The following is a 26,995-nucleotide window of genomic DNA, read 5'->3' as shown; positions in this document are numbered from 1 at the left end:
TTTTATCAGACCCTGTCAGAATGAGATCACAGGATGGGGTTAGAACACACTGCTATGAGTGGTTAGCCACAAACTAGAGGGGATAATAGAAAGGAAGACATTGGGGAAGGAGATGGTACCACAGTCATAAAACAAATACCGTCAACTCAGATAAGGGGGGCAGAGATCATGTCCAAGTAGGTCAGTGGTTTCTGGTTCTAAGCAGCCAACAATTTAAGGAAAGTCTGTCTGAAAACTAAATAGCAGTAGTGCCAGCATCTGTAGCAAATGGTCTCACCCAGAAAATCCTACAAAATGTAGGGGAACAACATGACCCAAAGCTGGCTTAAATGAGGAGGAAAGGCAGAACAATGCCAGACTGGGATGCACAGTGTAACAGTCCTCTTCTTCCTAGGAACCAGTGCACTAGGAAACTGGAGGAATGAAAAACCAAAAACAAAAACTCTGGTACCTGTGTGCTGAAGGAAAATAGCGAGGTGAGCTATCAGGAAAATATCAGAACACTCTGTACACATTAGGGACTTTAGCTTTTAGCCAGGTGACACCTCCACCCTTCAATATATAGTTGAATGGGAAACACTGATTTGCTATTGCTTCTGAGGAGAAGTCTCCTCTCAAGGTTCTTAATAGTCACACTGACAGCTGAAATAATGCTGTAACAAACTGATACACTAAGCATCCTGGTTTATCTCATCTCGTCTCCCACCCCAAAAAGCTAGATTAATTGGGCTAAATAATGCAACCTGCCTTATTGTTTGAGAACAAGCAGTAACTATAATGTTAATTTATATGGAAGTTTAAAAAGAGGAATCTGCAAAGAAAACAAAAACTAATTTGTAAAGATATATGCATCTTTATGTTTATGGCATTATTTACAACAGCCAAGATATGGAAGCAACCTAAGTGTCCATCTTAAATAAATGGATAGAGAAGAATGAATATATGTAAATAACGGAATATTACTCAGTCATTAAGCATAATGAAATCTTGCCATTCTTGGCAAAATGGATGGACTGAGAGGGTATTATGTTAAGTGAAATAAGTCATACAGAGAAATACAAATACCATATGACTTCACTTATAGGTCAAATATGAAAACAAGAAAACCAGAAAGAAATAGACTCATAAATACAGAGAACAAACTTATGGTTACCAGAAAGAAGGGAGATTTGGGAGACAGGCGATTAAGAAATACAAACGTCCAGTTATTAAATAAATAAGTCATGGGAATAAATATTACAGCATAGGGAATATAGTCAATAATATTGTAATAATGTACGTTGACAGATAGTAACTATACATATCATGGTGAGCAGTGAGTAAGGTACAGAATTGTCAAATTACTATGTTGTATACTGAAATAACATAACATTGTATGTTAGCTATACTTCAATAGTAGAGAATTAATAAATAAGGAATTTGGATCATTTCTTTAGAAAATTATTCAGAATTTCCATATGTCCATACGGTTTCTTGTGGCAATAATTAGTTCCACAAGTTGGAACTAGAGATAATAAGCAAATAAACAAATAAACAATGAATATATAAAATTGCACAACAAAATAAGTTAAGAAAAAATTGGGCCAAACATATTTAATAGGTATCTTTATTGTTAGAAAAAGAATTTTCAATCCATCAACGTGTATTGCCATTCTCTGTATAATACATGGGGCTCCCAAATTGTATTTTTATAGGTAGAGTATATTTTTAATGGAATTATATCTCTAGCAATCAGGATTCCATGAGTTTCAGAAAATGATGCTTTGCATATTCTAAATCTTTTACAGCATTCTGAAGTATAATAGCCACATGTGTATTGAAATGTCAGAAGACCTCTGATAAATACTCCAAAACACTTGGAAATTCTCACACAATGTAAGTGTTAGTGAAGGTCATACAGCTGCTCTTGAAATGCTTCCAAGGACAGTAAATTCTCTACCCAATTCTTTTCTTGCTCTCAAGCAACTCTAAATTTCATAAATGTTTTCTTATATTGAGTTATTATCTGGTGTTTTATAAATTCTACTACTGATTCTAGCTTTGTTTTCAGAGAAAGATGGAACAAATTTACTCATTTTTTTCCTGTGTGTTATCATTTCTAGGCCTCCTCATAAACCTATCAACCCCAAATCACTCTACCTTCAAATCCTTTAAAATGCTTTACTGAGAATCACACTATTGGGGGGTGTGGGGTTTGATCAAGGCACAGCAGTATGAGACTACAACTTCCCATGTCATGCAAACTCTTTTCTTCCTGATAAGGCCAGAAATTTGCCATCATATCACACTGAGGATTCATATTAAGCTTGAGATCAACTCAATGCCCCAGACATTTTTATGTGAACGATTGCCACAGCATGTCTTCTCTCTCCTATACTTAAGCAATTGACTTTTGAAATCTAAATGCCTATCACTGGGCTTTGCACAGTTGTATATAGGAACAACCTACTGGCTTCCTTTGGTGAGTTAATATAATTTTACCCTCAGAAGAGTTCCAAGATAATAACAATGGCAATGAGCACAATATCAAAAATGGTAAATTACATTTGAATGGCCTCTTAGAGTTTAAAGAGTGCCTTAACACATGTTTTTTCACTTTATCCCCATAATCTAGATAGAGATGGTGGATATTAGCATCAATTTGGAGATAAAATGACTGAGGCATTAGACATACTGTCCTATGGTACTTATATGTGTAGTAAGTAAAACACAGGCTTAGAACTCTATCTCTTTCCCCCTAATCCTAACTTTCTTCATATCCCAAATACTTTTCAGTAGAACATATAAACCATGTCCTATAAAGACAAGAATTTTGTTAAATATGCTCCATTCAATAGTGCCAGTGGGCCAGGGAACTGTCTTCTCCATTCTGCAGCATTTACTAATTCACCATGAACTTAACCAGAGTTAGGCATGCATGCCTAGAAGTGGAGACTGCTTAACAGCCAGCTCTTCTCAGATTCTACTGCTTGTTTTGAAATGCTTAAACAATGTAATTTTCGATGTGTGAAAAAGACATTTAGTCATTAACATGAACCCTAGTTGATCTATTTTAACAGTGATTATTTATGAATAAAAATATCATTTATGTGTTAAAAATCCAAGAAAAAAATGCTCCCTCCATTCATTATCCCTTTCACTCAGCCTGAGAGTTTTCAAGAATATGGAAAATGAAAGCTGGAAAACATCTACACATTTGTATCAAGTCCATTTCTCACATGCCAGGGTGGACTTTTTCCTTAAAGTTTAATGAAGAAGAAGAATTGGAAACAGATATATGATGTCTTTGAAATAATAAGTAAAGAGGTACTACAGAAACTTGGGAGTTGCAATGCAGGGCTAGATACCTGATAACATGAGACATGTGAAAAGATACATTATTAGCTTGAGGGCTGATTGGTTATGTGAGGTTATTATATATATATTTTCCAGCTAAAACATTGAGAATGTCAGGGTATTTGCCCAGGACACAGGAACAAATGGAAATAAACTATTGTCTCAAAAACATAGGGAAAATAAGCCACTATATTTTCATTTCAAATTTTTATTTAAATTCTAGTTATTTAACATACATGGTAAAAATGGGTTTCAGGTATAGAATTCAGTGATTCATCACTTACATATAACACCCAGTGCTCATCACAAGTCCCTCCTTAATACCCATCACCCATTTAGTCCACCCCCTACCTCCCTCTATCAATTTCAGTTTGTTCTCTATAGTTAAAAATCTCTCATAGTTTGCTTTCCTCTCTCTCTCTTTTTTCCCCTTCTCCTATGTTCATCTGTTGTGTTTCTTAAATTCTATATATAAGAGAAATCATATGTTATTTGTCTTTGTCCGACTGACTTATTTCACTTAGCGTAATATACTCTACCTCCACCCATGTCATTGCAAATGGCAAGGTACTGTTCCAGTGTGTGTGTGTGTGCGTGTGCACGCGCGCGCATGTGCACATGTACCAAATCTTCTTTATCCTCCATCCAGTCAGTAGACATTTGGGATCTTTCCATAACTTACCTATTGTTGATAGGCTGCTATAAACATTGGGGTTTATATCACATCAGTGTTTTTGTATTCTTTGGGTAAATACCCAGTACTGCAACTGCAGAGTTGTAGGGTAGTTCTATTTTTAACTTTTTGAGGAACCTCCGCACTGTTTTCCAAAGTGGATGCACCAGTTTGCATGCCCACCAACAGTGCAAAAGAGTTCTTCTTTGTCCACATCCTCACCAACAACATTCTTGATAAAAATCCATCACAAAGTAGGGATAGATGAAACATACCTCAACATCATTAAGGCCATATACAAAAAATGCATAGTTAATATCATCTTTGATGGGGAAAAACTGAGAGCTTCTCCTCTACGGTCAGGGACAATACAGAGATGTCCACTCTCACCATTATTATTTAACACAGTACTGGAAGTCCTAGCCTCAGCAATCAGAAAGAAAAAAGAAATAAAAGGCATCCAATTCAGCAAGTAAGAAGCCAAATTTTCACTATTTGCAGATGACATGATTCTCTATGTACAAAACCCAAAAGATTCCTCCAAAACATTGCTAGAACTGATACACAAATTCAGCAAAGTCACAGGATATAAAATCAATGTACACAAATCTGCTGCATTTCTATCCACCAATAATTAAGCAGCAGAAAGAGAAACCAAAGAATTGACCCCATTTACAACTGTGCCAAGAACCCTAAGATACCTAACAATAAAACTAAACAAAGAGCTAAAAGATTTGTACACTGAAAACTATAGAATACTTGAGAGAAATTGAAGAGGATACAAAGAAATGGAAAAACATTCCATGCTCATGGATGAGAAGAACAAATATTGTTAAAATGTCTATATTACCCAAAGCAATCTACACATTTGATGTAATCCCTATCAAAATACCACCAGCATTTTTCACAAAGCAAGAGCAAACAATCATAAAATTTGTATGGAACCACAAAGAGCTCAAATAGCCAAACCACTGTTGAAAAAGAAAAGCAAAGCTGGAGGCATCACAATTCCAGATTTCAAGCTATACTGCAAAACTGTAGTCATCAAGACATTATGGTACTGGCACAAAAGCAGACACAGATCAATGGAACAGAATATAAAACCCAGAAGGGGCGCCTAGGTGGCTCAGTCGGTTGAGTGTCTGACTTTGGCTCAGGTCATGATCTCATGGTCTGTGAGTTTGAGCCCTGCATCAGGCTCTAGGCTGACAGCTCAGAGCCTGGATCCTGCTTCAGATTCTGTGTCTCCCTCTCTCTCTGCCCCTCTCCTGCTCATGCTCTGTCTCTCTCTGTCAAAAATAAATAAACATTAAAAAATTTTAAAAAAAGAATATAACACCCAGAAATGGACCCATAACTATATGGTCAACTAATCTTCAACAAAGCAGGAAAGAATATCTAATGGAAAAAAGACAGTCTCTTCAACAAATGATGTTGGGAAAACTGGACAGCAACATGCATAAGAATGAAACGTGACCACTTTCTTACAACATACACAAAAATAAATTCAAAATGGATGAAAGGCCTAAATTGGAGACAGCAAACCATCAAAATCCTAGAGAACACAGGCAGTAACCTCTTTGACATCAGCCATAGCAACTTCTTACTGGACACATCTCCAGAGGCAAGGGAAGCAAAGCAAAAATGAATTCTTGGGACTTCATCAAGATAAAAAACCTTCTTCAACCTTGTTGAAGGAAACAATCAACAAAACTAAAAGGTAACCTATGGAATGGAAAAAGATATTTGCAAATTACATATCTGAGTCTATATGTATCCAAAGTCTATAAAGAATTCATCAAACCCAACACTCAAAAAAATAAACAATCCAGTTAAGAAATGGACAGAAGACATAAAAAGACATTTTTCCAAAGAAGACATAAGAATAGCTCACAGACACATGAAAAGATGCTCACCATCATCTATCAACAGAAACATTAAAAAATGAACGACTATTATACAGTCCCAATCATCGCCCAGAATTGCTCTGAATGATCAAAACTAACAAAGATGCACATGGGGGAGGTGGATAACTGAGGCCATCTGTCTCCAGATCCTAGCCTGTTAGGATCTAAAATGAAAACCAGAGAAATCAGATCATTTTTCTGATGATAACCTCCATAATATTATTGGTACAAGCCCATGCTGAATCACAGCATAAAAATATTTAAGATGTAACCACATGAGGAGGATGTCAAAAAAAAAATTGTTGTTGTCCAAAGATACTCTTCATTTATTAAAACCAAGAAATAATCAGTAAACTCAGTAGTAATGAGATTTTCCAAGTTTAGCTTTTGCAAATAACTGTTTTTGTCTAAAACAATACTAAGCATGATGATGATGATGATGATGATGATGATGATATATAATGAGCAAAGAAACTAAAACTCTGTGCTTTTCAATGCCAAGCAAATGTTTTTCAAACATTTTCATTTCATTACTGTAACAACTACATGATAAAATTGGGGTAGATTAAAAAATTTAGTCATGCTATTTTGTAACTCCTGTCATCAAGATAAAATCTGCTTAGGCAAACATTAATCTGCCATAGCCCATTGAGTTGCTTTGACCAATAGAATATAGTAGACATAATGTATGACGGCAAAATTCAACACATTACAGGCAGCAAGGAGACTCTTTAGTTGAAATAGTAAGTGAAATAAGGAAATTACCATTGGCATTGAAAAAAAAGAAATTATAAAACCCTTGACAAACTTGTCACTTGCACTAACTTGTATAATGGAAAACATGCCAAATGAATTTGTATATTTGGTTAAGGAAATTTTGAAGCAGAATATTGAAAATGTCATTTGACTTCTGTGAGCAATGTGGGATAAGGTAGGGAAACAACAAGTGCACTGAATAGAAATTCCTCTCATTTCAAATCAGAAGGTAGATAAAATATAAAAAAAATATATAAAAAGATAAAAATATTAAAAGCAAGAGCTATTTGGTTAGTAATATAAAAACCCGTTTCACAATTGTTTAGTCTCTCTCCCACCACCTCTAAAAGAATCTCAAATTAATAAATAGGCTTCAGGATAGAGAAAAAGTGAAGAATGAGGTAGTAAAACTCTTTGTAAAACCTATGTAAGAGTTAAGGTGGTACGTAGGAAATCCTTCTCCTCAGTCTCTGAATCAAAAGGGGTTGCACTAGAGCAGCATTATCCACATCTGCACCTGAAGCAAATTACAAGAGTGTGGACATCAAGCCTGATGCCATGATTCATGGGACTTGGAGAGTTTGAATCATACTCAATGTATTTTGCATGGCAGGGCAGCAGGGGGAAGAAAAATCAATACTGACAGAAGGTGGTCTGTAGTTCATTGTTGTAGAATGGTCCCAGAAGAATCATATTTCTTGGTATCTAAGCCTTTGTGAAGCCCTACGCACACTGGTTCTTGCCTTGGGCTTGTCATTTTGGTCCATAAGACATCAGCAACCATGAAACAAGCAGAGGTTTGATAACTACCAGCATACTGGGATCACCATCTTGGAATTCTTCTACTACTAAATGAAGAAGCTTCAGATAAAAGAAAACAGGGAAAGGGAGAGCCATTCTAGACATCCCAGCTGAGGCACCAGTTATATGAGTGACATTATTTTAGATCATGTAGCTCCATGGCATTACCTAACATACCCTGACTTCTCCTTGCTTAGCAAGCCAAGATTCCGCTGATGGCCTGCCCTAAATTTGTTAACCTTACTCTCCAGTTCTTCTATCAAGACATGTTCTAGTTGGATCCTCTAAACTGCAGATTGCATTACTTCTATCACTGCTTATTACAACAGTAAAAAGGGAAAGCTTATTTGCCTTTGCTAAATTTGGGAGAGACCATCATGATTAGTTAATAGACTATAATCACTATCATTCTGGTCTTAAATTTGAATTTCCTTAGGACAAGCTATTTTATTATAAATGAGTTAAATAATTATGTCATCTCAGAAGTAGAGATACTTTGAAGTGTGTTATATATCCAATAGAAAAATCTCTTTCTATTTGGCACTCCTAAACTTGTCTAGCAGCCAAAGTGAAATAATTGAGCTTGGTAATATGATGAGTCGGCATAAAACCTCCAACTATAGGTGTTAATGCATGAACTGAACTGGCTATTTATTTTTTATTCATACAAGATACTAAATTATATGAAAATGTATCTGTGTTTCTCAAAAGAAATGACAGTGTCATATAGTAAGAGCTCAATAAACAGTCAAGTCAATAGATGAGTTCCTCTTGTAGAATGTGCTTTGCTTTGACAAATTACAAATTTCCTGACAAGTGGGAATGCTAGCAAATATTTAATGTATCTTAAAGGTCTAATACTGAGAATTCTGCCACTACTTTACTAAAGATTCATTCATGTGACCTCCTCACATCCGTAATGAGTATTTATTATTACCAAATAAAGACAGTGAAGCTCTAAATGATTATAACTTTCTCAAAATTTGACAAATTAACCAATGGCAGACCAAATGCTTTCTAATTCTCTGAGTAGAACTTTTTTCTAAGCCAGTGTTTCCCTGGCACCTGTCTTTTGGTGGCATTTTTGCTACTGTGAGGCTCTAACCCCATAATCTGTACTATAATTTACTGAGTTTATATTTAATAACCTCATGTTTTATTTTTTCTTTAGTTTTCTTTAATCTTTATTTATTTTTGAGATAGAGACAGCGAGCGAGCGGGGGAGGAGCAGAGAGAGAGGGAGACACAGAATCCAAAGCAGGTTCCAGGCTCCAAACTGTCAGCACAGAGCCTGACACGGGGCTTGAAGTCACAAACTGTGAGATCATGACCTGGGCCAAAGTCAGACACTCAATCGATTGAGCCACCCAGGTGCCTCTCACATGTTTTATTTTAGATAAGAGTTGATATATTATAATAATTGGACAGCTAATATAATTTACTATACATGAAAGACAATTATAAAATTAATTTAATTAAAGCAAATTATTAAATGTTTGCTACATATCATTGACTCATGAATGCTCTGAGATGGTGGCCCATTCTCTTTTAAGATCAAAAGAAGTTAGCAAGGGGAAGATCTATTAACATCAAATGGGGACTTTCTCCTTGACATATTTAGATGAAATGATATAGAATGGAAAATTGGATTTCTTTGTAATAATGTGCCTGCTATTATTTAAGCATTATTTAAAATTAAATTTATTTAAGTACCAACCATATAGTACATGTTCAACAATTTGCAAAACAATGAGCTAGTGCTTGCTTCAGTTGCACATATACTAAGATTGGAACGTTACAGAAGACTAGCATGGTCCCTGCACCAGGGGACAAAGCAGTACTATAAGTCATATTGCTTCCCCAAATCTGGTGGAGTACATGCTCTTTATCCTATTTTTCTTTCCATATTATACTTGTGTACTGAATAGTCATATCCAGATATTTATACATAAGCTTCGCTCAATCTCTCTACATTATTTTACAAAAGATGCTGTTCCAATGGACTACCTCTATTCACATGACATTAAACAAATCTATGTCAATTTTAGAGTTAGTGCATAAATGTGTTTTATTGTACCTGACTAATGAAATACATTTCTCAAGTCAAAATTTAGATAGGTTCTTCAATTGCGGGCTTATCTTTCTCACTGTGATTGTTTCCTAAGACCTCTCCAACTCTTAAAAAAATTCCATTTCCCAAATTACTAGTTTTATTTTATTCTTAATTTTCATTGCAAATTTATTAAGGCCCATTCACTGACCCCATTAATGACCCTCCCATAGACTCTTTCCTTAGCTCCTTGAAGACTCCCACCCTTATATTAAACCAATTCTCTAAAGTCACCAATAATATCTCAGTTGTCATATATCATAGATCTTTCCCTCTATATGTAATATTTAATTAATTTTTCCTACTTAACTGTGTTTATCTGTGAGAACGGGCTCACTAGGCTCACATTGTTTGCCATCTTAATCTTATAGCTTCAACTATCACCTTTCTGTAAATGAGTCCTAATTACCAAGCTCTGGATTCTATCTCCAGTTGTCTTCTATCCATGCATAGGAGATAAGACATTTTTGATTGGAGGGAGGGAAGGGGGTGTGTAACTCAAGCTAATCACTGAACAGATCCAAATGAAACTCAAGTTTTATTGCCTCGATACTAGTTCTTCTCCTTCTTTGTTACTTTCATCCATCCGGTTTTTCAAACCTAACACTTTGGTATCATTTCATTAGCACTGCATTTAAGTCCTGTGTTCTACCTGAACCCGTCCATTCTTGTCCTCATTCTGACTACCAGCAATCCAGGTCATAGTTAAGACTTACTTGCCCAATTTTATCAAACCCTTTACTATTCTCCACACCTCTAATCTCTGACACTTCCAATTCATCTAGAACAAGATTGCCAGATGATTCTTCATGCAGAATGATACTCCTTTGTCATGCCACTACTTGGTCCCCAATCAGTCAATACCTTCCAAGTATCCCCAAAATACAGTTCAAGTTTCTTAGTCTGTAATTCATATCCTCACATGATCTAATCATTTTTTTTTTTTTACTCAGTATGTATTTACTTTTCATCTTTGATTGGGCAATTACTTAAAAAGCAGGCTAATTAAAATACACAATTTTAAAACATTTTGATCCAAGAAAAAAATGCATAAATATACATTCATTTGTCAGTAATTTCATGTAAAGCCTAGGCTGTTTCTTCCCCTTCCTTCCTTCCTTCCTTCCTTGCTCTCTTTTTCTTTCTTTTTCTCCTCCTCCCTCTGTCCCTCCCTCTCTTACTATGCATTAATAAACTATATAAATCACACATTTTTCTAGTTTTATTTTACTTAGAATGGAGTAAGTTCTTAGAGATACCTATGTAGCAGTTTGAATGCACAACCCTTTTACAGTTTAAAAATTTCCTCCAAACTTTTATATTTGACTTCTCAAACCACAAGTTCTGTTGTCATTTTAAGTGATTCAATGCATTGACTTATTAACATTCACGGAAAAAAAAATAACCACCTTTCTTTTTGTTCTATTTCTTTGGCTGACACACTCTTAAATTACTATATATTTACAATAACAAGAACCATTGCCATGAGGAGTTTTAGGAACAAAAGCAAATGACTCCTGTTAAGCACACAATTTGCAGAAGCAAAAATGCACAAATATGTTGCAGACTTGCTCAGCAGCCCAAGAGTTCAATATGCCATGAGCATCAGAATAATACCTTACAGAAATGAGGGCAGACATTGGTAATTCAGCTACTTGAGGCTGGTTAAAGGAGATATGCTACACTTCTTATTCTCCATTAAAAATAACAGTCTGACCTTTGCTTCCTACAGCCTTCTCTCTGCCAGCCCACTCAAATTTACAAGTCTTTTAAGTATACTAACCATAAGTTCCAACTCAAATTCTACCTTCTCTATGTTCAGTTCTTGGATGCTTTTACCTGAAATATTTCCCCTATTTGAACTACAGCAACATTCGTCCGTGTGAATTTTAGGATAATCTTTCCTCCTTTGAATTATAGTTATTGTTTTGCATATTTTGCTATTAAGTTCTTGGAATGCAGGTGTTGTAACTGAATTACCTTGGTATGCTCCACAAAATCTGGCATGAAGAAGGCAAAATGATAATATCATTATCATATCTCCAGGCCAGCTCTCTGTGAGTACTGAGCCTTGGAGAAACAAGGGATAATGGGAAGACTTATACAAAATATTCCCAAGAAGTAGACAAATTTTAAACACAGGTGTTCATTCATCATATATCTTACCTTGCAGTTTAATATATTTGAAATAGGTAATTTCTAAGGTTGTTGTTGTTTTTAATTTTTAAGTTATTATTAAAAGGAATTTGCTGAAACAGCAAATAAACTGATATACTCTAATGAAGGGATATTATGCAGGCATTTAAGATGCTGCTTACAAGGAGTCTTTTGTATAAGGGAAAAAATGTTTTATAATGACAAGTGAAAAAAAAAGCAAGACACAAAATTAAAACTACAGTTTAAGCATAACTATTAAACTTTAGTGGGAAAATAGTGGAAATTAAAAGACAAACATGTAGAGCAACTGTGGGTGGTTTGTTTCCTTCCCTGTTTATTTTATTCAAATTTTATATCAAGAGTATGTTTTAATTGTATGCTCACATGTGTCTTGATATTTTTAAAGAAAGCTGCTCAATTTTCATAACTTGAATTTATCTCCTTTTATTAAGCAATTATTCTATTAATAGCTATAAGCAAATACAAAAAGGAGAGTGGGTAGAAGCAGAGTGCAAATAACAGCACTATTGTTAGTTCCTGAAATACATATGAGAATGCCAAGGATTTATTTTCAAAGTAAAAGGTGCCTGACTTTCAAGTTCTAATCCAAAGATTAGACTGACAAGAGAAAAAGTACCTATGTGATTAAGATCACAATTTTTAATGTATCTCCTTCAGAAGATAACAATACTATCTTTTTTCCTTTAGGTAGATGAGGGCCTAAAATAATTTTTAGGTATCTGCTACTTAATCTCACAAAGTCTCCGGGAGATAAGAAAGAAAATTAAACACACTTAAAAGCAAAAGACCACGGCTTTTTATCTCTTAAATGTGACCTGGGACAAAAATTGTGAAAGATTAAGGCCATCTCCATGACCCTTGACTAATGTATCTTCCCCTTTGGGCTCCCTCATCTGTTGCAACACTACCCTTCCAAGGTTGACAGCCAACCATTGCAGGGCAGCGGTTTCCAAAAAGCTTAGAGAACAGCTAAACAGACAGGAAACCAACGAAGGACCAACTTCAATGGAGCTAAAATTTCCGATCTTTTGAGAAGTATTTACAGTCCTCTTGAATGGGTTCATCCTAGTACTCATCCTCAGATCTCCTCCTTGGACTGTCAATAATGTCCCAAAGTTATTCATCTTAAAAACCAGTATATTAGTTCCCTAGAGCTACTGTAACAAAGTACCACAAATTTACTATTTTAAAACAACATAAACTTTTTAATCTCATAATTCTGGAGGCTGGAAGTTCAAAGTCGAGGTGTTGAAAGGGCTATGTTCTGATGTTCCGAGGAGAGGATCTTTCCTTGCCTCTTCTTACAAGATCACCAGTCACTGGATGAAGCACCTTCCTAATCCAGTATGATCTCATCTCAACTAATAACATCTGCAATGGTCCTCCCAATAAAGGTCACATTCTGAGGAAGTGGGTGTTAGTACTTCAACTTCTCTTTTGGAGGGACTAAAATGCAACCCCTAACAGTTGGGTAACAAAGAAAGATCCTCCAGCCAAACAATAACAACAAAATCAACAAACTGCCATGAACATGTCAGTCCATTCCATTCAGTAACGCATGTCTTGTCATTCAAAAGTTAGTGTGGTGGAGATAAAATTATCTCACCATGAAAATCAATAAATCAATGACTCACTGAGATATATGGAAAAGAGTTTTCCTGGGGCGCCTGGGTGGCTCGGTCGGTTAAGTGGCCGACTTCGGCTCATGTCATGATCTCACGGTCCGTGAGTTCGAGCCCCGCGTCTGGCTCTGTGCTGACAGCTCAGAGCCCAGAGCCTGTTTCAGATTCTGTGTCTCCCTCTCTCTCTGCCCCTCCCCTGTTCATGCTCTGTCTCTCTCTCTCTCAAAAATAAATAAACGTTAAAAAAATAAAAAAAAAAAAATTAAAAGTGTTTCTTTAAAAAAAAAAAAAAGAAAAAAAGAAAACCGTTTTCCATCATGCATGTGCATGCATATGCACACATACACAAATGTACTACTGATTCCAATCATACTCCGTGGCTCATTAACATGTACAAGTGACTGTAAGAATTGTAACTTCTTTATCTCTGTGTGACAAGAAAAGAAAATAGCTTTTCCTTTCTTTCAACCTGCTAAAAAATGTCTAATTTTGCAAACTCTTGCCTATGTCCCTTTTCTGTTTGGACTGGCAGGCCTTTGTGATCACAGAAAGGGGGAAGGGCAAAGCACTAAGAAATAGAAATGATAGAGAAAGAACATGAAATTTAGCCACAAGACAAAGAGAAGAGAAAGAATGAGACATTTGGGTGTATACAAGGTATATGGAATAAAGAAAAAAAGAAATTAATATTAACAAGTAGAGTTGTCAATTAACTATTCCTTTAATGAGTCTGAAAATACAAGTCAAACACTTGAAATATTTTAACATCATTTGTACCTTCTGGGAGATAACTTCAATCCCAGTGGCACTATATTTTGATGCACACAGATAACACATACATAAGAGTTATATATAGAATTAAAGTAATAATACTAATAATATATGCTTCATGATAACAAGAAGATTATTTATTAAACTCTGTAAGCAGTTCCTGACACATAATAGATACTCAATAAAATTACTAGCATATAGGTCTTCCTTCTACTGCTCTACGAATGTTTAGAGAGTGATACCAATAGACTTCTAATTACTCAGAAACATTTAGTGCCTCTTTAAGCTCCAGAGATAGAATCATTTTTATATAAAAAAGTCAAGAAACATTCTGGCTACAATATCAACCATATAATCAGAAGTATTAGATTTGATTCAATGAGTGCATGCCCTTTGCAGCAGATTCAATTTTAAGCTTTCATCTAACATGTAAAAAAATAACCATTTGTTGCATACACCATCCATTCATCCACCAATCCATTTATTCATCCATTAATATACCATTCACCCATGTATTCACTTATTCAACAAATACTTGTAGTGTGCCTGCTGATGTACCAGATAGTATTCTAGGAAGTAGATATACAATAAAGAACAACACGGACTCTTCCTTTGCTTTTATGGAGTTACAATTTAATGAGTGAAACCATCCAGAGTAAACAGATAAAGAAATAAGATGATTTATGATTTCTTGGCCTCTCTCCCAAGCACTGGAAATACATTTCTAGGTTGGGGACTCTATGTAGGGGTGTTCTAGAGTGGTCCAGGCTGACAAAAATAATTTTAAAAAAGAGGAAGAGGAAAAGGAAAAGGGAAAAAGGAAAAAGATACACACACACACACACACACACACACACACACATACACGCACACACACGCACACACACACTATGTGCAAAGGACCAGAAGTAAAATTCATGTTACATTTCAGGATAGCAACTCCATCTAGATTGTACAGACAACTAAAAGGGGTGGGGAATGTCACACATGCAGTTAGAAGAGTAGGGAATATACAAGTTCTAAAAAGTATGTTAAATGATATCTTAGGTATCCTGACTGTATTCCAAGGCAACAGGGCACATTTGAAAGATGTTAAGTATGACATTTTTCATCCCTGTGTTTTAATGTTGTCTTTCTGACAACAGTTACTCAAATTTAAAGTTTGAAATGAAAACGTACTTATTTGAAGAACAACTTACTTGGACAGGGAGCCCTTTTCTATCCTGGCTTCTGGTTTTGGATTAAATTCTTGTCACATCATCCCATTTCTTTTTGGACCCAGGTTGCCTTTCTGGTTCCTGATTTTGCATATTTCTCTCTTCCCCACAATGCAACTATTGATTCAGCTTAGTTCCTCGATATAGCAATTTGCATTATGCATTGTCTATCAGGAATTATTGTTGCTTCAACACTAGCATGCTCTGCCACAAGCCAGTGCTCTACTTTTGAGTGCACCATTGGCTGGATTCATTTTGTGTCATAATAGGAATAAAACATCTGGTTTTGGGTCGCCTGGGTGGCTCAGTCAGTTAAGCCTCTGACTTCAGCTCAGGTCATGATCTCATGCTCTCTCTCTCTCTCTCTCTCTCTCTCAAAAATAAATAATTATAAAAAAATTAAAAACCAAAAAAAAATCTGGTTTGACAGTCTTTATAATTTTTTTTTACATTTATTTATTTTTGAGAGACAAAGCACAAGTGTGGGAGGGGCAGAGAGAGAAAGAGACACAGAAACCGACCAGGCTCCAGGGTCTGAGCAGTCAGCACAGAGCCCAACATAGGGCTCGAACTCAAAAACTATGAAATCATGACCTGAGCAGAAGTCGGAGGCTTAACCAACTGAGCCACCCAAGTGCCCCATTTAATTGGCAGTCTTAAGGAGCTCTTTAAAGGGACCATCACAAATTGAATTCCTTCTTCCAAAAACCTTGCATGCCCAGGATGGATGAGGGGAATGACCATATACTTAAAACTAGTATCACACACAATATTACACATTTTAAGGAAATAATCATATTCTGTATTATATGGCCATCATTTTAAACAACATCCATGGCACAAAAACTGTTTCTCCCTGATCACTCACACGCTTTTAAGTCATTTTCTGTTCATCCCCACCCACAACTCTAAGGAGACAATGACTTCACTTGAGTCCTAGAATAGCTGAAAAGAGTATATTTCCCATTGTTAATGACACGGAAGACAGGGTGCTACTGGGTGGGCATTTTGAGATTTAAATTAACTACAACCAAAATATATCATCAGAGCTGTTCAGATAAAAGGTGACTCATGAAACCATGTGGAAGAAACAAGATAAATAAACTAGGTACCTACCAATGGTTCTGTTTGTAGGTGGATGTGGGCACTGACCATGCTGGGACACCACAGGGAGAAACAGATGGTGAGTGGTCAGGAGTGCAATTACTGCAGGTGAGAATCAGTGTAGTCTTCTGGCATCCTGCCTAAGGTTCCAGGACAGATTCAGTGACCCCATTAATATTCCTTGTGTAAGGACACTTTGAAAGCATGGTGACTTACATCATAAAGGAATGGGGAGCTCTACATCATCTGATTTGAATATTGAAAAAGAGATCTAGGGGCACCTGGGTGGCTCAGTTGGTTAAGCATCCAACTCTTGATTTCAGTTCAGATCATGATCTCATGATTTGTGAATCTGAACCCCAAGTAGGTCTCTGTGCTGGGTGTGGAGGCTGCTTAAGATTCTCTCATGTGTCTCTCTACCCCTCAGCTCCTGTGGGCGCTGTTTCTCTTTCTCTCTGTCTCTGTCTCTCAACATAAACAAACTTTCAAGAAAAATTGAAAAAACAAAGAAATCTGGTTAAATAGGACATGCAAATGATATCTGAGATTTCTGATATTCCTGTAAACAAAATATGTATACAGCAATCTCTAGAAGTCATTTTAAAAAGACCTCTGTGAAGCCTAAACCATAAATATCCAATTGTACCAGATGTCAGTTCTCATGATTGTATCAATCTTCCTCCCTAAATAGATATTCTGAAAACCCACTGGGGACATATGCATTTCAATAAGTTCCAATGGGCTTCAAATACAAGCATTCTTTATCCATAAAAGAATTACTACAAGAAAAGACTATTATCATTATAAAAATACTATTCCCCAAGGGAGGACTAGAGCTTTTCTTTGTAATTAAACTTCCTTTTAAAACAAAACAAAGAACATTTTTAGAGAAAGCTTCTAAATCTTGAGAACACTTTGCTTCCTTCTAAAAGCCAAGTTAGATGTAAATGAATCCTTCTACATCTGATTATGTTAAGAAGCTATTTGGGACTGGTTTGCTTATTTTGTTTTAAGAAAGAGTATGCAACAGCTGCATTTATCTTCTGAAAAGGCAGACTTGGTCCAAAGTCATATATAATACGCTACTTTTGTATCTGGTTGAGCGCATAAAACCTATTTCTGAAACTAAGCAAAAAATAATGACATAAACAAGATTTAATAGATGGAATCAACTCTATCTTTAAGAATAACAACCAGTGAGAACAATGGTTACAGAGGTAGAACTAATTCATAGTAACGTACTTTCATGCAATATAAATTTTGTCAATGAAGCTTTGCCTTTATTTACATAATATACTTGCTCATATCTGTAATGACATGGCAGCATTTGTTCTCTGGGACACAGTATTCTAGAACCTTCTGACTCAGGTGGGAGGTATCTATACAGTATAATGGCCAGGAGAAGAATGGAAAGATGGAGATACATGTATGGCAATGATAATGAGGGGATTGAAGAAATATAGGCAAGTAAGAAAGTTTAACTTTAGGAATAAATGAAAGTAGACCTAGGAAATTGAGTTTTGATCAATAGGTTATCCAAGCACCAAAAAGGCCATTAAACCTCTAGAATTTGGGACCCTAGCCAGCAGAATCCTCAAGTTAGTCCAAGAAATGTTTTGGGTCAGAGTGAAGCCTTAAGTTAATAGTTTGCAAAAAGGTTTTGAGTAGTTGGATCCCTTTCTTTAATTGAAGTTTTAGACAGACACTTGGAATATCCAAACAGTTAAAGCAAAGTAGCTTTGCTTAGAGCTGGTGGGGACAGTGTCAGCAGCCTCCCCTTTGGCTATATTGATGACTGTGTTTGCTGGGGCTGGCTGGGGCAGTGGGACTAAGGGAAGCATTGTTCAAGTGACCTTGTTCTAGAGAAGTGTTTTCTGATTTAGGCAGTTCCAAGCTCCAGATTTTTGAGATGACCTTTTGGCCATCTCACTTATCTCAATGTTTTCCATAATATTATAGTTGAGTGAAACCAGCCCCAATTTCAGATAAGAACATTCAGATTCTAGATGTAAATGTTTGCATTGTGATATCAAGCATATTGTTTAATCTTCAGCCTCTTTATCTATAAAATGGCAAAACAAAACAAAACAAAACACAAAACTGACTACTTTCACTTAATTAGGAGTAATGAAGATGATGTATATAACAGATAGCAATGTTAAATTTTACCCAAGCCCTGTGATCCTGGAAAACAGTGATGGTTAAGAAATCTCATCTTCTATCCTTTTTGTGTTCTTGGAAACACCTTACTATACAGAAGTACCCTTCTCCACAAGTTGTAGATAAGATTCAAGGATGCCCTAATGTTTACCTACGACAAAGTCAGACACAGATTCTCCAACTTACTTTTTTTTGCCTCATAAATGATTAGCTGAACAGTTTTGTCAATACTGATCAATTGGAACAAAATGTCTGTTAACCAAACTTTGCTTAAGATTTTCTCCTTCCCTGAGTTCCCTGAACGTTGGTCCACCTTCAGACTGAGTCAGCACACAACTTTCTTTAACAACCACTCCCAAGAATAGGCCCACTTCAGGATAAACTATTCCGTGATTTCCTGTCGGAGCGGGCTACCTTCACCTGTTCACCTCATTCATCACATTTCCCCCACCTAGTTCTTTATAGCCTTGTTCACTCCTTCCCATAAAAGAAAAGTATCTTTCTGCTTAACTTTGAGATGCTTGCAGAGCTCATTGTCTGAGCACTTTCCCTCTAGCATGCCCTTCCTCTCCCTAAAGTCTTTCCTTACCTGAGGGTTTGCATTTTATTTGACACAAAAGTAACTATTAAGGAATTAAGTAGGTAGGAAAATGTCCAGGCAATATGTTCTTCCATTAGTTGTTGGGGGATAGAAAAATTGAGGGAAAAACCCCAACAACGTATTTCTATCATTGGTACATTAAGGCTCTGAAAGTTATCAGGAATACTATCTATGATATCCATATTTCTAAAAGTAGGCCTAGTAGGGTCACAATTGACATGAACCATTGGTTATCAGCAACAGTTAAAAGTGATTTCAAAGCAAAAATGCTTTGCAACGTATAAAGCATTGTATAAATGCCAACTGAAACTGCACAGGTCAGAAAGTGTTTTTGTACTATAAGGTATTTTAAAGTATGTTTCTTTCATCTTTAATGACCCCAGACTCCAAGCCAAGACCACATAAAGTCTCCAATAAAGCCAACTAGAGAGTCCTAGCAATATCCTTACTGTGTTCTGAGCAGAGCCACTGTTTTAACTATTTAATATATAAAGCTTCTGGGCAAAATTAAACTTAAGGAAAAGGATCCAATTACTTAAAAAGCAAAAAAAAAGTTTGAAAAGTATAACCTACGTCCTCAATTGGTTATATCATTCAGCTAAATGACAATAATTTCAATTCATCTCTGCATAATCAAATATGTTATTGGAAAATGAGTTAACTCATCGGCCATGGTTTAAGTCCAATATCAAGTCAAATATTAGTTGTTAATGATTAGTCTATTTATTAATATCAATACGAATCATTCCTTACAATAATGCCGCTTAAGGCAAGATTTACAAAAGATAAAAGCATTTGATAACAAATAATAGACCTTACATCATTCTTTGGTTTACCTGTAGAACTAACATTCATGGAAAGCCCCAAATTAGCTCATTCCTTATTTCTTGCCATCTTGAATCTTACAGGTATCAGCAAACATTTTCCTGCTGTTAGTTTTGCAACTACTGTGATGGCATATAGGTTATTCCATTTACTCATCAATTCCCTCTTTCTGCTAGACATTGAGGATAGAGGAGAGATGGGGCAGGCATGACTCCTGTCTTCAGGGAGCTTGTAGTCTAGAGAAAAGCAATATAGTAGAATCACTCAGAGGGTCTGTTAAAAGCTAAGGTACTGGTACCCACTCTCTGAGTTTTTAATTTAGTAGGTTTAGGATGTTGCTCAAGAATTTGCATTTCTAATGAGTTTCTAGTTGATGTTGATGCTGTTGGTCTGGGAGCTACTCTTTAGGCACCAACAGTTTAGTGGTTCCTAGAGATGTTCTTACGAACTTGCTGACTGCGTCTTTGTTAGAATGAGACAGAGACCTTCTATTCTTTGGAATGAGATTCCAATATGCTGTTGAGCTCTGTGCATACTCATAAAGATTAACTGCAGAAAGATTGCGTGGGTATTCCTGATAAACTCTGGATTACCTCTGATAACAAAAAAAAAATGGTTCACAAATGAAAATCAATCAAAGTGCTATGTTTTGATGTAAAAGACATTAAAATTGAACTTGGAGAGCTGCAGCTATTTTGTGTTAAAATCATGTGCTTGTCAAAGTGCTAAGCTACTATGGTAATGTCTTATACAAATATAGTTTCACAAAAACAAGCATTTCCCCATTTACAGTACAGAAAAGCAGAGTTTTGTGTCATTTATTTCAGAGGCCATGAAATATGTTCTTATTATTGGTAGAATAATAAAATAGGTCTTTTTTATAAGGATAATTTATATTTTTGTGTTTCAAAAAATTTAAGACCTATTCTTTTCTTATTCCTACCTTAGACTTTTTATTTTGGTTGCAGGAAGAGGGGAGACAGAGGAAAAAGTCTTAGATAAAGAAGAAAGGTTGTTGTGTCATTGACAATACCATAATATCTCTGAAGCCAATGTGAAATAATAACAGGTTTAAATGACTCTGAGTCTGAACTGACAAAGGTGATAAAAATAGATGCAAAATTCAAAAAAAAAAAAATAGAATGCATGTCATATCTGAGCAATAGGGAGGCATCCCTTTTAAATAATAGATTTTTCAGAACTAATAAGTAACAACTTCAATTAAAGGATCAGGAATGCCACCAACTCTGCAATAATATAAGTACGTATGTGACCTTAACTTCTTTTGGGAATAAAGCATGCTCTGATAAATATGTAACTAAACAAAAATTAAAAAGGAGGGCTGCTAACCTTCAGTGTTAGCATTCAATGTTTTATTGAATTCAAACAAAAGTGAATAGATTGAAAACACTACAAACAGAGGCACCTCCAGGGATGTTTCCAGTGCTGAAGATGAGATATAAACCCATCAGGAAGTTAGGAGATCTGTTCTCTAAAATATAGCACCCTAAAGGTAATCCCCAAAATAAAATTACCTAAAGGTAATCCCCAACTACACACTATGATTACCTGGTAAATGTTTAAGCCATAACATCATTAATCTGCATCCTTCACCAGATTAATGAAATCCAACTCTATGGGTATGGAACCATTCAAATTTGTTAAAATTTTTATAGTTGTTACAAATGTGACAAGGTTAAGAAGCACTAGTTGAGAGGCAAGACTAGTCTTTGTACCTCATACGTAATGTGCCCTTTTCAGGTTATTCTAACACACCCTGGTTAGTTAGCTTGCAGACATCACTCCTAGCATTGCCAAATGAATTATTAACTTGTTTGAAACATTTTTTGAGTTCAGTAAGCATACTTTCTAGAATTTGCAAGCATAAGAAACCTAAAAGGATGCCACTTGCTCAATGTCACTCGCAATCATCACTATTTCCAAACCAGAGGACACCCAGGGACGTTTCAACTTTATCGCCTCACCTATATCCCACTGAGGCATAAGGGAAGATGGAAATGATGTTGAACAAAAGTGAATGAAACCATAAACCAGAGCTGCTCAAGATGGAGTATAATGTTCAGACTGCTCTGCTTTCTCTTTCAGCTGGGAATAGAATGGCTGTAAGCAAAAGGTACACAGTGATTGCTTTCCAAGGTAGCCCCAAAGCAGCAAATGGGCATTGAAATGTGATTCAACAGAGGACAAAACTCCAGACACCAGTTCAGAGTCCAAAGAAATAACACAAAAAGGAAACAAAGAGCTTATTCCTAATTTCCCCCCAAAACAGAACTATCCTTAACTAGTAACACAAAAAAATCATTCAGGCATGTCTCCTTAAATAAATATCCAGACATGTATAGAGTCACATATGTACCCCACAACCACTGTATAAGCAGTGTCATGAATTTGTTGCATATCTCTTAAGTCTTTCCAGTGTATCCATACATTAATAAAGATAGATAGATAGATAGATAGATAGATAAATAATATAAATATGTTACATAAATGGATATAGATATATAGGGTCATGTAACACAAATTAATAGATACCCTGCTTTGTTATTCAAACTATAACATAGTCCTCTTCTCATGTCTATAGCCATAGCTCTATCTCACCCGTTTCAAAACTTTATTAATCATATGAATGAAACAAAATGAAACCAAAGAATTTTGGTTACCCAATTCTTCATTTCTGGAAGTTTAGAGTTTCTAATTCTTTGCACTTAAATCGTGTGCACTTGTCATATTTTCTCTGGATAAACTTCTGGCTGTATAGTCACTGAAATATAAAGAGTGCACACATTAAATTTTGCTAGCATGGGGCTAGTATGTTACAATGTGTTGAAGGCTGAGACTAGAGGCAGATTGCCTAGGTTCAAATCCTGTCTCTGATGCTTACTAAGCGAGCAACTTATTAGCAAGTTGGAATTTCAATTTCCTCTTTGATGCAATAGTGGTAATAACATCGCCCACATAATGATTATAAGACCTAAAGGGATAAAAACGTATTGAGCAAAGTGTACAGTCATAGCAATGGCCCTACACATGATAAAAGTTTTATTTACCTTTTGCCAGATGGTTCTCACAAAGAATTGCACACATTTAGACACTTTTGCCAATTTCTGTCATTGACACACTTTTGAACCTTTTACTCATCTGAAGAGTAAAAACTAACATCACAAGGATGTTTACATTTGAATTTCTTTATTAGTGAAAGTGTGAAAGGCTTTCAATCTAAAATGGAACCAGAGGTTATGAAATGGAAAATCTCCTGCATGTGCCTCAGAAAAACATAACTTAAAAGCTGAGAGATGCATTTCCATTAAATGTTTGACTTATACAAGAGAGGCTTATTTCCTTACCAATGAACATCTACCAAGAATCTTTCCCCATCCTCAGGCCAATGAACTAATTGCTTGGACTCTGGATGGACCTCTCTCTTTTGCAGCCTTACCCATACATACAGCCCGCCCACCTAAATCCTCAAAGGATTTGCCTGAAACTTACTATACACCATATATTTCCCGATTTGCAATTCCTCTGGTATTCCCAAATAAATTCAATTTCTAATTATTTGAGCTTGCCTCAGGTTACCTCTTTATTTAGGGTGACAAAGCTGATGAGTTCTTATCTACTGGGTACTTAGGTTTTTTTAATACTCATAATTAGAATCAAATTTTCCTCCCTTCTTGCCTCTATCATGAAATTATTACATTCTATTTCAAGGACTGTCAAGCTACAGTCTATGGTCCAAATCTTGCCTGCTGCTCATTTTTGTAAATAATGTTTTATTGGAAAACAGTCATCCATTCATTATGTATTATCTACAAATTCTTTCATGCTACAATGACAGAATTAAATCGTTCCTCCTAAAACTGTTATAGCTCCAAACCCTAAAATACTTACTATTGAACCCTTTACATACACACACACACACACACACACACACACAAAATTGTTGACCCGGTTCTATAGTAATTCTTCTTGTCCATCACCTCTTCTGTTTCTGGACTGTACATGTGTCTATACACACAGGGACAGTACTTTGATCACTGCAAGCCCTTTACCTAGCACAGTCTCTGGCACAGAGTTGGTGTTAACTGAATGTTTCAATATGTCATCTCTGTTTCACTAAAAATTACAACATTTAGAAAATTTAAGTGAATGAAAAACATCAGAAAGTTTAATCCTGAACGAAGCCTTCTCTTTCTTTTACTGGCAAAAATTCTGGTCATCCTGGGGCACCTGGGTGGCTCAGTCAATTAAGCGTCCGACTTTGGCTCAAGTCATGATCTCACGGTTCGTGAGTTCCAGTCCCATGTCAGGCTCTGCATTGACAGCTCAGAACCTGAAGCATCCCTCTCTCTCTCTGCCCCTCCCCCACTCATGCTCTGTCTCCGTCTCTCTCAAAAATAAATAAACATTATAAAAGAATTTTTGTTTAATTCTGGTCATCCTTGAAGACCACCGTCAAATAGCACATCTTTTGAGAGTATTCTTTAAATCTATATCCTTCACAAACAAGAAAACAACAAAATGCTTCCTCCTCTGCATATCACAAGACTTTAGAAAAAACGTTACAAAATTATAACTTATTATAATTAATAACTTATGATTCTGTCCTGTTTAATAGGATACGATCTTTTTGAGACAAGATGTTCTATATTTTTATATACCCCCAGCATCCATCAAATTGTGGTCTCATATTAAATATTCATTAAATGAATGAATGAAAAATATGCTCATTGTTGGCCTTAGCCTGGGTCATTTAACTTTCTTCTTTATTAACTTAACCACCAAACATAATATTTCCTTATCAAGTCTCAAGGTTAAGAGCTCCATCAGTCCACCCCGGAGTCAGGTGCTTAATTGACCAGACTGCTTATGGATGACACAGACTCATTCCCTTCTAACTGCAGGCAACATTTTGCTCTAAACATCGGTGAACATTTCCTTTACTGAATCTAGAATTCCTTTTTAACAAGGTGTCTGCTGCTAAAGAGAAAAGCAATGAACCCAGTAATTCCACTACTCTGATTCTTTGCATTGTTTACATGAGCAAAGGAAGGATATGATTAAGAAACCTGACCATTGAATTTCCTCAGCTTATTCACTTAAATATTTAACAGTACCTGATCTGAAACAAGCTATGTGCTAAATCCTGGAATACACCTGCTGCCTTCAAAAATTCATCCTTCCATAGTGGATGAACCAGTCTTGTAAAAAGACTTCTTTTTTTTTTTTTTTTCTTTCTTTCCCTCAAGTAATGCATTTGAAAGAGTCCTGTCTTTAGGAGGAAAAAATCAAACAAAAACGATAGCCAGGCATTATATGGCAATCTATTACATGACTAGCCCAAGGCCATATAGCAAGTTGATCCCTGGGGACAATCTTTTCATCTGTGGAAGGGAAATTCCATAAGACAAATTCATTAACTCTAAAATTTCCATGAGATCATGATTGAAAACGGATTCATCAAATTGAAGATTGTGTGGTCCCATGCAGACCCTTATTTTATTCTGTGTTACAGATCGTGGGTGATTTCAACTTTTAAAACAATTACTTAGGAATTGTCCTAAGGGGAATAAATTTGTGTTTTGCAGAAATTAGTGTGTTATTATCTTTCCAGTGTTTGTCATCTTCTGATTATGTATTTTCTTTTTTTTTTTTTTTAACCAAGATAAACCCTCTGGGGTTTACTGTAATTCCCCAAATGATGTCATCATTAGTTAGATGGTAATGATGAATTCCTTAGCACTTAGATCCTTCACAGGAACTCTCACTCAGAAAAATACCTTCAAAAGGGTTATGAATGCATTTAGCTAAATAAAAAGCAAGGACTGTTTAGCTCTATGTATCAGGGCCAGTGTTTGACTGGTAAAATTGATGGAACAATATTATGCTTGAATATCAATCTGTTCCATGTTTGGCTGCTCCTGTCCCCTGGTCTGGGAGAGAATCAGAGAAATAAAACCTTGAGATGAAAGATACATGATGTTTATAGTGGATCTTTCAGTGTTTAACCCTCCAAATGCATTGGCTTTAGACTATTACAACTTTAGACACAACAAATACTTGGATGTTCTAAGCATGAGAGACTTCACCAAAAAACATGTACAGATGGAAAATAAGCCCATGAAAGATGCTTAAGATCATTTATTATTAAAGAAATACAAATTAAATGACATACCAAAGTTGATTTGGAGGTGTGAACTTAGGTGGGTGAGGAATGGAATTAGCCCTTAATAGCCAGTACTGTCTAGGAAGCTTTGTTTTGAAATTTGTATGCAAAGTTGTCAGAAATTATCTTGATCATCTTTATTTTCTTGTGAACTACCCATCATGGGTAAGCTACCCAAGAAGTAACAAGAGAACTTAGTCTTGGATAAGCTCTCTGGCCAATAGCAGGTGTAGCACACTGTGAAAGAGCTCCTCGAGTTGCTGTTTGAATTCTAATGCCATCACTTACTACTTTGTGACCTTCACAGAGTCTTTTCTTTTCTGTAAAATGGGAATAATGACATTTACCTCACAGGGTTGTTGTAAGATTAAATGATGCATTCTATACAAAATGTGTCAGCCCAGTGCCTAGCACACAGTGATAATTATGCTAACTGTTACTATTATCCATGAAGTCAGACCATCACAGCATGAGCTAGCTCTCCATCCCTCTCTGACATTGCTAACTCAGGTCCTGGTCTTATCCCAAAAGAATACATAGACAAATACCTAAGTGATGAACCAAACTTCCATTGTTTGATGTCATTTCAACATAGCCCTCAGAAAGGTAAAATTGATCCCAGTTCAAGGAATGTTTGGGGTAAAAGGGCCTTTCTGGAGACATGTGGGATGGACAGAAAAGGGGTATGGGTAGAGTTTTGCTAGGTTGGCCTTATTCCAGCATGGAAATTTGTTGAAGGGTGTTAGCACT

General features: G+C 35.9%; 1 protein-coding gene across 4 annotated transcripts in view; it reads right to left on the bottom strand.

The window, feature by feature from the left end:
* LRRC4C (leucine rich repeat containing 4C) overlaps positions 1–26,995 on the bottom strand; it is a 1,194,683-nt gene that overhangs the window by 860,063 nt on the left and 307,625 nt on the right. The window contains exon 1 of one of the 4 annotated variants that reach the window (XM_060606421.2): positions 16,488–16,639. The exons of the other annotated variants lie outside the window; for them this stretch is intronic. The gene's annotated coding sequence lies outside the window, so the exon portion shown is untranslated. Of the gene's footprint in view, positions 1–16,487; positions 16,640–26,995 lie in introns of those variants that run through there. 4 annotated transcript variants of the gene reach the window in all.

This window comes from Panthera onca, chromosome D1 (assembly GCF_046562875.1).
Source record: "Panthera onca isolate mPanOnc1 chromosome D1, mPanOnc1 haplotype 2, whole genome shotgun sequence".
Classification (NCBI taxonomy): domain Eukaryota; kingdom Metazoa; phylum Chordata; class Mammalia; order Carnivora; family Felidae; genus Panthera; species Panthera onca.
This window is presented reverse-complemented; position numbering and strand designations above follow the sequence as displayed.